At 45.1% G+C, this 11,948-nt stretch overlaps 1 long non-coding RNA gene across 1 annotated transcript in view; it reads right to left on the reverse strand.

The window, feature by feature from the left end:
• LOC310671028 overlaps window positions 1-701 on the reverse strand; it is a 49,805-nt gene extending 49,104 nt beyond the window's left edge. Inside the window, exon 1 of the long non-coding RNA XR_014507685.1 lies at window positions 260-701. This is a non-coding gene — a long non-coding RNA (uncharacterized lncRNA). The remainder of the gene's footprint in view (window positions 1-259) is intronic.
• Between the last annotated feature and the right edge of the window lie 11,247 nt (window positions 702-11,948).

Raw genomic sequence — 11,948 nt, forward strand, 5'->3', positions numbered from 1 at the left:
TGCACCATACATTTAAAGCCGTATCATGCCACTTTAAACCATCACATTTATTATTATTATTATTATTATTATTATTATTATTTTATATTTATTACTACTACTACTACTACTATTTATATTTTATATTTATATACTGCCCTATACCTGGAGGTTTCCGGGCAGTTCACAGAACAAAATCAAAATACAAAACCACAAAATATATAATCAAAATAAAAACAACCCAATAACAGCCCCTCCCAAACCCAACCCCCAAACCCACCACATTTTAAAAGGGCATAGGATGTAAACTGGATCAATCAAAGGCCTGGTTAAAAAGGAACGTTTTTGCCTGGTGACTAAAGGTGTATAACGAAGGCGCCAGCCGAACTTCCCCGGTGGTACGCCTGCAAACGGGTATTGAAAGAGAAATTTGTTTAGGAATGTAAGAGAGACCTCACAATTGAGGAAATGAGACAACTTATTTTGACTGTGGAACAATCACTGTGTGGAGTGCAACAAAGGCAGTGGAAGGCTACTACAAAATAAAAGACGAGATGAATAATGCATGCTTACATCAAATAAATGTAACTCTTTGTTGTAAGTTCTGAAAGATGCTTCTCAGTTAAAACTCTTCCCTAGGGTCTTTGGGGTATGTTTCACTATAGAGGCTGGAGTGCATGCTTCCCTACAAAGGAATAATTTGTTTTCTTTACAGCTTGATCCTATCAAATCCTACTCAAGGTACAAACTGGATAGGATTTGAGAGCAACATTGCAAGTTCTGTCGTGATACAGAAATGTTAGTTGGCAGGTACAACAGAGAAGATACGTGATCCAGAAGAATAGGGAATTGGGAACACAGGCACAACCTAGCGAAACAATTAACATATTTTTCACTCTATAGGACGCACCTTTTCCCTTCTAAAAAGTAAGGGAAAATGTCTGTGCGTCTTGTGGAGCGAATGCAGGCTGCGCGGCTAAGCCCAAAGCCAGAACAGCAAGACGGAGCACTGCACAGTGCTCCGTCTCGCTGTTCTAGCTTGGGGTTAGCTGCGCAAAGCCTCCACAGGGCAGCTGCTCTGCGGAGGCTTCACAGGCTGTCCCTGAAGCCAGAACAGCAAGAGGCTATCCCAGAAGCCAGATTCCTCTCGCTGTTCTGGCTTCTGGGGTTCAGAATTTTTTCTTCTTGTTTCCTCCCCCCAAACTAGGTGCGTATTATCATCCAGTGCATCCTATAGAGTGAAAAATACAGTAACTGCACCAAAAGTGACAAGTGCTTGTAGAACAGGATGCTCACGAGGCTGCAGTAGTACAATAGCAAGAGCATTCAGCATAATCTCATGCCTTCCTTTGTTATCACGAGATGGAGTGAAAAATGATCTTTCGGTCCCAGATATTTTCTCAGTTAAGGCCAGCAGATGATGAATATCAGCTCTGTGTGATGTAGATAGTTTCACAAGAGTTTGCTCATTTATAAAAATATTTATATACCACTATTCAGGGGGGGAAAGGGATGTGGGTGGCACTGTGGGTTAAATCACAAAGCCTAGGACTTGTTGATCAGAAGGTCGGCGGTTTGAATCCCCGCGATGGGATGGGCTCCCATTGCTCAATCCCAGCTCCTGCCAACCTAGCAGTTCAAAAGCACATCAAAGTACAAGTAGATAAATAGGAACTGCTCTGGCGGGAAGGTAAATGGCGTTTCTATGTGTTGCTCTGGTTCGCCAGAAGCGGCTTAGTCATGCTGGCCACATGACCTGGAAGCTGTACCTCAGCCAATAAAGCGAGATGAGTGCCGCAACCCCAGAGTCGGGCACGACTGGACCTAATGGTCAGGGGTCCCTTTACCTTTACCTATTCAGAACCCCCCCCCAAAAAAAACAGTTTAATAGTACATAAAACTATTATAAATAAATAAATCAGCAATCAGGTAAGCATTCTGGAAAGATGTGTTCATAATCGCCTGCATGGGCCTAACAGAAAAGATTTCAGCAGGCGTTGTACAGAAGGGCAATGTTGAATCTGTTGAGACTTTGAGTTTTCCTGCAGCTTTTGGAGGAAACAATTAGTGGGTTGGCAACAAGCCAAGTTAAACATGTAGAAAGTCTGCTTGGAGATAAGGAAGCCGAGCAACAGGCGGTGATTGGCTAAGTTCTTCCTTATAAGCAGGATGACAAAACAGTTTTCTTGTTGGAGTATTGAAGTTTTGGAAAGAAGTTTGAATCTAGTCTGTGTATATAGTAACTTGTACAAAGCTGTGCTTTACTCTGCTGTGTTATAATTAAGCTAACTAAAAATAAAGTTATTAGTCAGCAAGTTCTGTTCCTATTCGTCGTCCTGGAAGTCACTGATTTGGCAGCAATCATAAGCAGGGAGCCAAGTATGCCTCCCTGCGAGGAGAGGCCTTGTGAGGTATATTTAGCCTGAAAAATAGCCAGGAGACTTTCACCGCCTCTATTGCATCTGCAGAAAATAGTAGCAGGAGACTCTTTCAGGTGGTTCACAATTTAACGGAACCACCTTTACCACCGGGGCCTTGTAAAGACCCCAAGATCTCCTGCAACGATTTTGCAGGATAAAATCACTCATATTCGGAAGGAGCTAGATACCACCGTGGGAGCAGGGCTGGGGTGGGAGAGTGCTAGAGCTCTGTCTGGTCAAGTTGCATGGAATCAATTTCAATCCGTTACCCCCGAGGATGTGGACAGGCTGCTTGGACGCGTGAAACCAACCACCTGTCTCCTTGATCCTTGCCCATCCTGGCTAATAAAAGCAAGCCGGGAAGGGCTGGGCGATGGGCTCTGCGGGATGGTGAATGCTTCCCTCTGTGAGGGAACATTCCCAGATCCGCTGAAAGAGGCGGTCATTAAACCGCTTCTTAAAAAACCATATTTAGACCCGGCCAGTATGGCCAACGATCACCCAGTCTCAAATCTTCCATTCTTGGGCAAGGTGATTGAGCGCGTGGTTGCTGAACAACTCCAAGCATGCCTGGAGGATGCGGACCATTTGGATCCCTTCCAATCGGGATTCAGGCCTCACCATGGGACTGAAACTGCCTTGGTCGCGCTGGTTGGTGATCTCCGGCGAGCTAGGGACAAAGGTGAGAGTTGTTTCCTGGTTCTGCTGGATCTCTCAGCGGCCTTTGATACAATCGACCATAACATCCTTCTGGACCGTCTAGAGGGGCTGGGAGCTGGGGGCACTGTTATACAGTGGTTTCGCTCCTTCCTCCTGGGCTGTGTTCAGAAAGTGGTGGTGGGGGATGAGTGTTCAGACCCCTGGGCCCTCACTTGTGGGGTGCCTTAGGGTTCCATCCTCTCCCCCATGCTTTTTAACATCTATATGAAGCCGCTGGGAGAGATCACCAGGGGGTTTGGACTGGGTGTCCATCAATATGCAGATGATACCCAGCTCTACCTCTCTTTCAAATCAGAACCAGTGAAGGCGGTGAAGGTCCTGTGTGAGTGCCTGGAGGCGGTTGGAGGATGGATGGCGGCTAATGGATTGAAGTTGAATCCTGACAAGACAGAAGTACTGTTTTTGGGGGACAGGGGGCGGGCTGGTGTGGAGGACTCCCTGGTCCTGAATAGGGTAACTGTGCCCCTGAAGGACCAGGTGCGCAGCCTGGGAGTCATTTTGGACTCACAGCTGTCCATGGAGGCACAGGTCAATTCTGTATCCAGGGCAGGTGTCTACCAACTCCACCTGGTACGCAGGCTGAGACCCTACCTGCCCACGGACTGTCTCGCCAGAGTGGTGCATGCTCTAGTTATCTCCCGCTTGGACTACTGCAATGCGCTCTACGTGGGGCTACCTTTGAAGGTGACTTGGAAACTACAACTAATCCAGAATGCGGCAGCTAGACTGGTGACTGGGGGCGGCTGCCGAGACGACATAACACCGGTCTTGAAAGACCTACATTGGCTCCCAGTACATTTCCGAGCACAATTCAAATTGCTGGTGTTGACCTTTAAAGCCCTAAATGGCCTCGGTTCAGTATACCTGAAGGAGCGTCTCCACCCCCATCGTTCTGCCCGGACGCTGAGGTCCAGCGCCGAGGGCCTTCTGGCGGTTCCCTCATTGCGAGAAGCAAAGCTACAGGGAACCAGGCAGAGGGCCTTCTCGGTAGTGGCGCCCGCCCTGTGGAACGCCCTCCCATCAGATGTCAAAGCGATAAATAACTACCTGACATTTAGAAGACATCTTAAGGCAGCCCTGTTCAGGGAAGTTTTTAATCTGTGATATTTTACTTTATTTTTTGTTTCTATGGAAGCCGCCCACAGTGGCTGGGGAAACCCAGCCAGATGGGCAGGGTACAAATAATAAATTATTATTATTATTATTATTATTATTATTATTATTATTATAGAAAAGGCAAATAAGAGGTGACATGATAGAAATTTTTTTTTTAAAAAAAATTACTCGTTTATTTCAATCGGTTTAGGAACATGCAAAATGGTAAGATGAAGCAGCAAAGCAACATAATTACACAAACTCAAATAGAAATAGGATAAAACAAGAAATTTCATCCTTCTGTATGCAAAAAGAACACTGATTGATGCGATCTCTGTGTAAGAGCTAAGCTGTTGCAATACTGAAGAGAGCTATCATGTACCGGGTTGTTGTTTTTTTAAAAAAAAGCTTTCAGGCTATTACTGTAGTATTTCTCTATCCAAACAAAATACGAGTCAGTGAATATGCATCAAAGCTAGAAAAGCTTCCCTTCACAATGTTTATCTGAAGAAGTTTGCATGCACACGAAAGCTCATACCAGTAACAAGCTTCGTTGGTCTCTAAGGTGCTACTGGAAGGAATTTTTTTTTTATTTTGTTTCACAATGTGAGGAAGTCTTTATTGCAAGATTCACTGCAAGATTCATTGCAAGATTGGGAAAGGAAAATGTATTTTTGCATGGTTCATGTAGTGGTAGTTCAAAGACAAAAACACCTGTACAGCAAGTGAACTGGGGATGGCCAATTCTGAACAAACAGTATTTCCCCCCTGTGAAATATATTCTGCATGCCTGAAGTTAACTCCATGGGAGTCAGCAGTTCGTTTCCACAATACCCTGTAGTTTTAACAAATGCACCTGCAGCCAGAACACCCTTCTCCCAATCTTATACTACATTTTGCTCTATGTGCATCTTGTTGAAATTATTTAGAACAAGAGAAAGTAGCATTTGCTCCAAGACACTTGTTACACGGCAGTAAGTTGGGGGGGAGGGATTCTCTCTGTCCTGTCCTGTCCAACATTGAAGAGATGCTTCACTCTGGATATACACTCATAGTTGAAATATGAAATACCCACCCACCCATGGAAGGAAGGCAGTAATCACCACCATCTTGGATGGCTTTTAAGGAGGACTGGTGACATGACTCAGAAAGCTGTCTACAGACAAACTCTCGGGCTGAAAGCGGAGATGAGCACCGGAGATGAGTTTTCCTCCTCTAAAATCAATTTAGCTTTTCTGGAGTATGCAGAGATGGACAAATTGACTGGAAAAATAAGGAACCAACGTGATCAGAGATTTTCCGAGGACTGGAGTAAATTTACAGAATATATCAAAACTGAATGTGAGGAGCAACTAACGCTTGTTGGCTTTCAAGAAGCTTTGTGAAAAAGACTGATAGAAATGTTGTTTAAAAAGAAAGGTTAAGATTAAGAGATATAATGTGCAATATAAATGTAAGAAATGTGAGACGTAGTGAGAGTATGGAGAATTCTCAGATAGGCTGATGGAAGTCAAAAAAGATGTTTATGTCAAAACAAATGTTAAATCTGGAAAAAATGTTTATTGGAAAGTGAATAAAAATTATTTATAAAAAATAATAATAAATAAAATCAATTTAGCTTTTCATTATCCAAAACACATTTTTTTGCTCTAAATTAAAATAATAAAGTATTCCAACCAAAAAACAAATAATTATTTCACTTGATGCAGAGCACATAGCATGGCTCAGTCCTGAAACTGTGAGGTACTAATCTCTGCTCATGTACAGAGAGTATATCACAGCAATCACAATCAGCCTCCTATGTCCAAGATGAGGAAGAATATATTCCAGGATTGGGGAAGGAGGTGGAGTCAGTGTGATATCTAAATAGGCACAAATTTCAAACTTCTCATTTTATGTATACATAACTGCATACATCATTTTATTTGTAACACCCCACACATAAATCATAATATAAAATATCAAAATAAGCAAAACCCCCGGCCCCCAACAAAAACTCCTGAGCAATAATACCCCAGCCCAAGAGTCTGCTCAGCAACATCAGCTTTTATAGATGGCATCAGTCCGGGCCCTGTCTTCCCAGGTCATGTGGGAAAGGGCTTGCAAGCCAGGGAGCAAATCTTCCAGGTGTCACAGACAAGATTTTATAAATTCACTGACAGGCTCACGAACAAGCAAGGAAGGAAAAGAACAACAGCATTTTCCTCTATTCTGCATTCAAGATATTCTGAGCTAAAGCTAAGAGAAGAGTTGCTGGAAGTGGATCCAACATGCTTTTTTCAGGGAATACTCTGGAAATTACTTTGGAATTGCTTGTGACTCAGACTAAGCTGCCCAGCACCCCCCCCCCCGAGTTTCTGTAGCTTATAATGAGTGAGTACAGAGAAATAACTAATTAATTAATACTGTTTGTTGCTACATAAGTCATTCACCATTTCCCCTCAGAATGCAGTTCACAAAATAAATACAAACTGATTACAGTGGTGCCCCGCAAGACGAATGCCTCGCAAGACGGAAAACCCGCTAGACGAAAGGGTTTTCCGTTTTGGAGCTGCCTCGCAGGACAAATTTGCTATGGGCTTGCTTCGCAAAACAAAAATGTCTTGCGATTCCTGGGGGTTTTTTTCCGCTCCCCACCCCCTTTTTCTTAGGCACTAAGCTGCTAATAGCCTTTTAGCAGCTAATCCGCTAATCCCTTAAACCTTTAATAGCCGCTAATAGCCGCTAAAGCGCTAATAGCGCTAATCCGCTAATCCGCTAATGGGCTTGCTTCGCAAGACGAAAAAACCGCTAGACGAAGAGACTCACGGAATGGATTCTTTTCGTCTTGCGAGGCACCACTGTAAGCAAAAAAATAGATACGGTAATTATTATATAAGATGCAAACTGTGGCCACCCTTGCTTAGTCGTTTGTTGTGGCACAAAACAAACAAAACACATACTAAGATAAATACCGTATTTTTTGCTCTATAAGACTCACTTTTTCCCTCCTAAAAACTAAGGGGAAATGTGTGTGCGTCTTATGGAGCAAATGCAGTCTGAGCAGCTATCCCAGAAGCCAGAACAGCAAGAGAGATTGCTGCTTTCACTGCGCAGCGATCCCTCTTGCTGTTCTGGCTTCTGAGACTCCTTTTCTTGTTTTCCTCCTCCAAAAACTAGGTGCGTCTTGTGGTCTGGTGCATCTTATAGAGTGAAAAATACGGTATTATACCAGTTCACAGATTTCTCCTTGTGCAAAGGAATGTTCTCCCCTCTCCCCTCACCATGCACATCCTAAATCTGTTCTGGGGATTTCCCCAATTCTCCGGAGAGGAAGGAGGAGGAGAGGGAAATCCTCTTGGGCTAGTAATAATCCATGCACTAATGCAAAAATATAGTTGAATACCATCCATGATAATTGAACAAAGATTATTTCCATGCTAATAAAAAAAATTCAAAATTTCCCTCATGGAATTAATAAAACCATTTTTATAACTATAATTTATAGTTGATTACATTTGCATACTTAGTTATTTTTATAACTAAATAAATGTGAAAATTATCGTTGAATGCATGGGATGCCTGCAACTATAGTTTAAACCTGCAATCTATTTGCAAATGCTATGTCTCCTAAACCTTATGCCCTTTATTGGGGCTCCCCTCCTGGGAGACAGAAGCAGAGGATTTGGAATGAAGTACCATCCCTGACGGGACGCAGGGTTAAACCACAGAGCCTAGGACTTGCCGATCAGAAGGTCGGCGGTTCGAATCCCTGCGACAAGGTGAGCCCCCGTTGTTTGGTCCCTGCTCCTGCCAACCTAGCAGTTCAAAAGCACATCAAAGTGCAAGTAGATAAATAGCTACCGCACCGGCGGGAAGGTAAACAGCGTTTCCGTGTGCTGCTCTGGTTCGCCAGAAGCGGCTTAGTCATGCTGTCCACATGACCCGGAAGCTGTACGCCGGCTCCCTCGGCTAATATAGCGAGATGAGCGCCGCAACCCCAGAGTCGGTCACGACTGGACCTAATGGTCAGGGGTCCCTTTACCTTTACCATCCCTGACTCCTAGTTGTAACTAAATTAGGAGAGGCACCTCGGGTGCTTAAGCACTGCCTGCAGGAAGCCAGGAGTTTGATGTTTGATCTAACACAGGGGTGCCTGAGGGCCAACTAAAGTTGTTGAGCTTTTTTGGATTGAAGTTGCTGAGCTTTTTTGGGGATTTTATCCCAAGGACATATAACCCAAGAACATATCACAGGGGCCACATTACATCGACCGGAGGGCCAGATTATTAGGCCCCCAAAACGGACTTTGGACATGTCTGATCTAACACCTAAAGCAGCCTTCCCTTCCACAGTTTGCCCAACAAGGCACAGCACACAGCACTCAGGGAACAATTCCTTCTCCTTCTCCCTCTACTGGAGAGACTGTGAAGGTCTTTCCAGCACCACAACTGGTCAGGCCAGTTTTTCAACTTTCCCTTCACTCCCCACCTAGCAGTGTCAAGTTCAGTCCTGGGTTGCCCGCACAGCAGGGTGAGGTGGAAAACAAGAAGAACTTCTGAACAGGCAGCGCAACTTCAGACTGCAGATGTCTGGCATTTTCAATTATCAATTTGCAACAAAACAAAACGAAAACCTCAGATTAAGAGAGTTTCCCCGTCTTAGTGGCATAAAAGACGACCGTGGGAAACAGTTCCAGGGGTGGCAGAATTTTTTGGGGGGTGGGAGAAATAAATAAATACAAACACGAAGGTATATAACACGAAGGAGAGACTCGGAGCAGCTTCGTGCGGACCCTGGCAGCTTTGTAGTCATGCTCAGGGAACGGGAGGTAGGGGAAGAAATCCGAAGGAAAGGAAGGGAACCAAATTCTTTCTCGGCTGAGTCAGCCATCAAGATAGCAGGAGGCCAGCAGATCCGGGCGCTCCCGCAGCTGCCCTTGCTTCTCTCCGCTTGAGAGGCACCTTTACGCAGCGTTAAACGATTTAATAATAACTCGCACATTCTCGTGGTTCCAGGAACAGGATTCCGTGCGCCCTTTGGCTTCGCTTTGAAAGACCCAAGACTCGAGCAGGTCGCCCCTCGCCCCCACGACTGCAGAAGACGAATCGGCAGAAGCGGGGGGGGGGGGAGACGCTTTCCCCGCCTGTCCTGTTTCTCCTGCCCCACCCCCTTTCAAAAAACCAATTATTGAACCTTAACGATACCACCCCCCCCCCCAAATGAGGAAAATGCGAAAAAATACATACCCTCATTGCAAGCGCTCCACCTAAACTCAGAAGGACGTCGACTTCCTAATAGGGCTGTCAAACTAAAAGCGGAACAGACAGTTTCAACGTCCAAGCACTACGTGGCGCTTGTTGTTTCGCTTTGGTTTTTGGCAGCCTTCCTGTTTTCACGATAGGACTTGTGCAGCGCCTGTTTACGAAAGTGTGCCATTGCATCTGTGCAGAGTGCCGTATCGCCCACGCCCCCCCCCTCTCCAAATAAGTGAATGGGTGAATACTGCATTTCTGGGCGCAGGGTTGGGGGAAAGGATTTGCTCCATAATTATTGTGTATTATTTTCATGAATCATCTTTATACAGTAGAAGTGATTGAATGACTCCTCACCCCCACCCCGCTTCAAAAAAACGTGACCGAGAGAATGTCATTTGTTAGCCTCCATATAGTTCAGTGTGGGGCTGATAATACCAAGGTTGTAGGTTTCATCTTCCTGCATTGCAGGGGGTTGGACTAGATGACCCCAGGGTCCCTCCCAACTCTATAATAATAAAATTTGCCCGCGCGCCCGTTTCCTTTACACCCAGGCGCTTAGAGGCTTAGAGGCTCACCAAGTCGGCAAATGATTTCAGACATCTAACGAAGTGGATTGTTGCCAGTGAACCTGACCATACACACATCTCTCAGACTCCGCAAGACGCTTCGGTTTCACACTGGGAGCGATTTGCAACAGCACACCGCTGACACCTAGTGGCAGATGGTGCGAAATCGGCGCCAAAGACGCGAGAACGGATGTTAAAACAGCTGGACGCAGGCGCCTAGGGAGAGGCGAACGTGACTCACCCAGCTCGGGTCCTCCCAGCGCTGCCCCCCTGCTGCTTATGTTACGGTCCCTCAAGGCCCCTGTGACCACGCGATGGAGGTGCCCCATAGTCAATCTGGCAGCAAGAGATGGGAATCAGGTGCCCCCCCCCCCCCAAGGACAGCAGAGTCACCTGCTGAGCATTGTAGTCAGAAACTCCCAGCTCAGGGTGTTGGCCCTTCACTTTTCTGCTGCTTCTGTGGGTGCTTTCAGTGCTGTTAGAACGTTTATACTTTCTTCAGTTCATAAAATGTATAAACCGTTTGATTGTAAAAACAAAAACCACCACCCTCAAAGCATTTACAAAAAAGGGTTCCTTTTGCCAAGCCCACCCAGATATGTAAAGCTGACATGTATTTTAATACGCAATTTCATTTTATAATGTATATATCGAAAGTGCGGGTTTCATTTGTATTTATGTCAATCTTTTAGTTTAAACTTGTTTTAAGCTCTTATTTTATGTAAACCGCATAAATAAAATAAATAATAATAATAATAATAATTTATACATACCCCACCCATCTGGCTGAGTCTCCCCAGCCACTCTGGGTGGCTTCCAATCGAGTGTTAAAAACAATATAGCATTAAATATTAAAAACTTCCCTAAACAATAAAGGGTTTTTTTTATTAACAGGTATCCAAATTCTGTCAAATTAAAAGAAATATTTTAATACCTAAATCTATCTATGCCACTTTCTGCCAATACTGCATTTGTTATTTAGTACAGTGGTACCTCGGGTTAAGAACTTAATTTGTTCTGGAGGTCTGTTCTTAACCTGAAACTGTTCTTAACCTGAAGCACCACTTTAGCTAATGGGGCCTCTCGCTGCCGCTGCGCGATTTCTGTTCTCATCCTGAAGCAAAGTACTTAACCCGAGGTACTAGCTCTGGGTTAGCGGAGTTTTAACCTGAAGTGTATGTAACCTGAAGCATATGTAACCCGAGGTACCACTGTAATTACCTTTATAGCCCACCAGTGGTGTGCAATCAGTGGGTGAGGGGTACTAGGCTAGTCGCCTAAATTCCCCCCGGTGCCTCCTTCTCAAAGCCCAAGGAAGCTTCTGCCTGGTTCAGGAAATGAGGCATGATGTTCATAGGCAGAATGTCACACATGTGATATTGCTGCCGCCCCCCCCCCCATGCAAGCTGGCACCTATGGCCCTAACTGTTCCCCTATGAAAAATTCACCACAAATCACTGTATCCCACCTTTCGCCCAAGGAACTCAGCCTGGCACTGGAAAAATGAGGAAGGGGTTAAGCCAGGCACCCCCAAACTTGGCCCTCCAAATGTTTTTTCGGACTACAACTCCCATCATCCCTAGCTAACAGGACCAGTGGTCAGGGATGATGGGAACTGTAGTCCCAAAAAATGTCTGGAGTGCCGAGTTTGGGGATGCCTGGGTTAAGCTAATCCTGTGTACTCTTACTCAGAAGAGCTGAATTGAGGGGGGGGGGGTATTTCTAGGTAAGTGTGTGCAGGATTTCAGCCTGAAAGCCCAGTTACCCACTCGCAAGGGAGCAAGCCCAGATGGGGTAAAATACATTTCATCCACACTACCCAGTTTTTTGTGGGCTACATTTGCCTGCGGTTCTTGACCTCTCTTAGGGTTTCCTTGATGTTCTCTCCTCCGTAACACGAGGAGAGAAGGGAAAGGAACCCATCTAAAATA

The sequence above is a fragment of the Podarcis tiliguerta genome, assembly GCF_965153285.1.
Source record: "Podarcis tiliguerta genome assembly, chromosome: 2".
In the NCBI taxonomy this organism is placed as follows: Eukaryota; Metazoa; Chordata; class Lepidosauria; order Squamata; family Lacertidae; genus Podarcis; species Podarcis tiliguerta.